Here is a 4,574-nt window from a genome sequence, read left to right as displayed (position 1 = left end):
TCCTTTGCTGCCTGGTATTTGTTCAAACTTATGCTCGAACTGTGGTGTTTTCCTTAGTTAATCATGTCTGAGTAAATTTCTAGATACAAGTCAATTATTTCCTTTTTTCTTTTCTATCATGAGATGCAATTGTGCTTTGTGACATGATATTTCACAATATAACTTGGTACCTTTTTCTTGTCCATTCACTGGAATCGTATAAGAAATATGTAAGTCTCAAGACCAAGTTTATATCCATCGCTTGAATTATGATGCTCAAGAAGAGTGGGACTGAAATTTTACTACTATTCTAATTTCAGGGCCACATTTGTTGGAATTGCATACAGTTATGCTACAATTTTATCATCGACTATTGTTGTGCCAATGTCTGCCCATGCTCTAAATAACCTATTAGGAGGCATCATATGGCGCTACACATCAGATTCGTCAAAATAGATTGGTAAATTCTTTTGCACTACAGTTCTACGAATGTCTTTTAATTTCTAGAAGAACGTTTCTTTCTCACAAACATTTGCTCTCCGGATTCAGCTTGAAGTAATATCTATAAAAGGATTACGAAGGGTATCTGCGAATCTTGAATAGAGACTTGAAAGTGTCTTCAGAGTCTGCATGAAAATTAACACCGCATTGATCAAAGTCCATATATGGCAACGCATGATTGCCAAGAACTAAAAAACATGATTTGAAATTTTTTAAAATGTGGTTCTTTGCTAAACTCAAGGTTTAGGCGAAGAATATAAGAATTGACAATTTGGATAGTGCTAGAACCTGATGTCTCGTGATGTTCTTAATTTTATCTTATAACTTGGGCTTTTCACCAAGTTAACTCAAGGAGGGATATACACCACTCCCGGTAGAGACAGGATGATCTTGGATATGGAAAGGGAACATAGTTCTAAATAAAGATAATTTATGGCTTAAATACCTTGGGTACAGAACAACTGCTTTTACCAAGCTACTGCCTAAAATATTTCATGGACAAGCTATCAATTTAAGCTAAGCGTATCTTGCGAAAAATATAGAGCTTGTTTGGATTGACCTTTGGCTTTTGGCAAGACATAAGTTAGAATAAGCCAATTCATAGAAGTGCTTAAAGTCATTTTGGCTTAAAAGCACTTAAAATAAGCCAATCCAAACAGGTTAGTTGTACTTTGATAGAAATATTTATAACAAATACCTTCAACCATTATTTATTTCAGGGTGTTTGACCATCTCCGGTATACTTATGATTTCTTGTTTCTCTAATCAACAGCCATTTAGGTGAAAAAGGCAATATACTATATATGCTCTTTCTTTTACTGCTTCTGTTTACTAGCACACTTGATTATCACAAATATCTACTTTTATGTCCCTCTAAGTACAAAGGTAGCTGCTTTTGTAAGAGTACTGAGCCTAAATGAGGTGTTCTATTAATGTTGATTGATCTGAAAAATGACCGAGAGAGGGGTAAAGCGTGCAAGTACTTGAATATGTGTGTTGTGGTGATGATCTGCTTTATTCTGGGTTATAATTTACTTTATTGCATTGAGAAAATCCAACCCATATCTTGGCATCCATATGCAAACAGGTGTTTTGCAGCCATGTCATGTATTGCTTTCGCTTTGCATATTCATACACAGCAAAATCTGCAGCCTAAAAGTAGGCTCAAAATGAGACAATTGGAGAAAAAATGAATTTTTTTAGGGTGGTTAGCCATCTCTGGTATGTCTGATTTTTTTCTTAGCTCTAACCAACAACCTTTTAGCATATGAACGAGGTTCTTGTGTGTGTACATATATTAATATCTCTTTATGTCTCTCTATCTGTGACTACATAGCTCCTGCCTGCCTGCTTTTTCGGCAAAGCAGCAGCAAAAGCATAGAAGATAGAGGTTCAGTCCAGTATAAAGAATGGAAAAAGGCCAAATATACCCCTTTACTATGAAGAATGAGGCCCACAGAAAGAGAACGAGTTCTTGGAGGGTGGTTGCCCCCTTTGATTGGTCTACGCTTTTTCCTTTAACTAATTCAAAAACCCTCTTCAGATGTACTGCAAACATACTTTGATCTTGTGTAGCAATTGTTAAAAATTGCTTGAAGTTGTCCAAACGCCTACTTGTGGGGAAGTTCCTACCTTTCAAAATTGGCAGTGATGATAATTTAGCCATCAGAGAGATGGGAGATTCCTCACCATATTTTAAGCCCAGAAAGGAAGAATGAGACATTGAAGAGAGGATTTTCTGTAAAGGGTGGTTGCCCCATCTCTTCATGTCCATGATTTCTTCTCAATTAATTAAAAACCAAAAACATTTTCAGAAGAAAAAAGAACAAGAATATTAATTTTCATGTGTATATATATATTTGCTTAACTTCATTTAGGCCTGCAGATGGACCATTATAATACCATTAAAATGCTTATTCCATTCATAATTTGGGGTATTACCCCTCTTTAATGTGTCATTATTTATTTTTGTTTCTTTTAGATTTTCATAAACCTTATGCTACAGTGAACTCTTTCTACTTGTACTAACTAATGTTGTTCTTGATTTATTACAGGTAACATCCATTGATTTGATCGAAATATCAGCAAGTAGATGTATTGTATATATAAAGAATGTGATATCTGTGTGTATGCAAGAGGACTAAACAAAATCGATGAGGATCAAATGACACATAGCGTGTGATGTTTTTGATTGGCTGGGTGATATTGCTTACATTGGAGTTCCTCGGATAAGAGAGAGACCAATTGCTGATTTGGTTGATGGTCTTAAGCAGCTTGAGGCAGAGGTTCATTGTTTCCTTGGTACGAAATGTCCTCCTGTTCAAATTGTCAGCAAAGGAGGTCTTCCCGAAGGAAAGGTGAGGATTACAAATTCTATTAAGCTAGATTTATATTTATTAAAAAAATATCTTAAAACTGTAATATGAACAAATAATTAGGTTGCAGAAGCAGAAAAGACTTTGCTTATAAAGTTAAAATAATCTATTGCTGGAAGAAATTGACATAGTCTAACCTATTTTTAGGATACATTCGAGTACATATCCTGGCTAAGTAAGCCATTTTTGAATGCTGTAAATTTAAAGAAAATGAGATCTATTGACCTCTTACAATTTGAATAGAAGAAAATGGTCTTTTCAGATATCTTCAACAATAACAAACCCAGTATATTCCTACCTAGTGGGCTATGGAGAGGGTAGAATGTACGCAGTCCATACCACTACCTCTAAAGAAGTAGAGAGATTATTTTCGATAGACCCCCAACTCAAGACAAAGGACAATATACAAAAACATCAAAAGCATGAAACATGTTTTTCCTATATGATTAAAAGGAACTATTTTAATGTTCTTATGTGCAAAAATAAAAATCTTATAAAAAGGACATTAAACTAAAAAAAGCTTGTAAAGGGATAGAAAACCATTTCTCCTGTGAATTTCCAGTGCATTAGACATACAATTTTTCCTATATGATTAAAAGGAACTATTTTGTTCCGATAGGTTAATATTCCGGTTGGAAGAGATCCAAGGTGATTAGTTTATCACAAAATACTCTCTCTCCCCTCAATTGTTGTTTGTTGTGATTTTTCATCTCCATTATCACTTGGATTAAGTTCATCTGCAACACCTTTGATGGATCTTATTCCGCAGGCTTGCACTAAAGCTTCCCCATATGAGGGACCTTTCAGGGCTGGTGCTCCATCATGGTGTTGGGCTCTTTTTTAACCTGAAGGGATTCTGAGGTGAAATTCCACAAATCCTTTTTCCTTGAAGTCATGCCTGCACGCATGATATTACAATAGGTTCTCGAACTAGAACTAAATAAAATCTTTATCTCAGGATTTCTACTAGCTTGATGAGTACGCTTTTTAAAGTCTGATACCTTTTATGCTGCTTACTAATGTTCAAGTTTTCCTGTCTGGTAAATTCTTCTACTTAGGGCTACAACTCAATTTCTGCTATTCTCTCTACGGTCCTTGGAGTTCATTTTGGACATGTCCTTATTCATATGAAGGTTAAGTCAAAATCTTCTAGACTTGACCGTCTCACAAAATTAAAGCGAAGTTACTAATATTCTAATTTTGGTGAATACCAGGATCACTCATCCAGACTTTTGCATTGGGTTGGCATGGGCACAGCTCTTTTGGTTTTAGGAATTATTCTCCACTTCACAGATGGTGTTGAATGTAGTTATTCCTATAAATAAGCAACTATACACCTTCAACTATGTCTGTGTAACCTCAGGAGCAGCCGCGTTAGTGTTTCCTGTTTTCTACATTCTGGTACAGTGGTCTTGTCCAAAAATCTGGTCACTTCTTTTTTGTTCCTTGCTACAAGTAGAACCGATCACTTTGGTACATTAAATTTGGAAGCTGTATACCTTTACAATTAAATCAGACTTCCCTCTAAAATGCCAAGGCATTCATTAGAAACAAGAATAGCAAGGTTCAAGTAGATGGAAAATGTCCCAAGCTTTCTGGCTTCGAGTCTTATTTTTTCTTCAATCAGTTTGGATGGTATATGGAGGGAGAATGAGAATGTATCTGGAATTTTGAAGAATGTGTCTTTTTTAGCAAGAAAAGCTTTGAATGACAACATTC

General features: G+C 35.4%; 1 long non-coding RNA gene across 1 annotated transcript; it reads left to right on the top strand.

Annotated features, from left to right (window-relative positions):
- Positions 1 to 4,516, top strand: LOC124894900. Its single transcript, XR_007051420.1, has 6 exons — positions 1 to 14; positions 300 to 1,701; positions 2,535 to 2,837; positions 3,625 to 3,716; positions 3,914 to 3,988; positions 4,070 to 4,516. It is a non-coding gene; the product is annotated as an uncharacterized LOC124894900 (long non-coding RNA).
- Positions 4,517 to 4,574: the final 58 nt, after the last annotated feature.

The sequence above is a fragment of the Capsicum annuum genome, unplaced genomic scaffold, assembly GCF_002878395.1.
Source record: "Capsicum annuum cultivar UCD-10X-F1 unplaced genomic scaffold, UCD10Xv1.1 ctg78183, whole genome shotgun sequence".
Lineage (NCBI taxonomy): Eukaryota > Viridiplantae > Streptophyta > Magnoliopsida > Solanales > Solanaceae > Capsicum > Capsicum annuum.
This window is presented reverse-complemented; position numbering and strand designations above follow the sequence as displayed.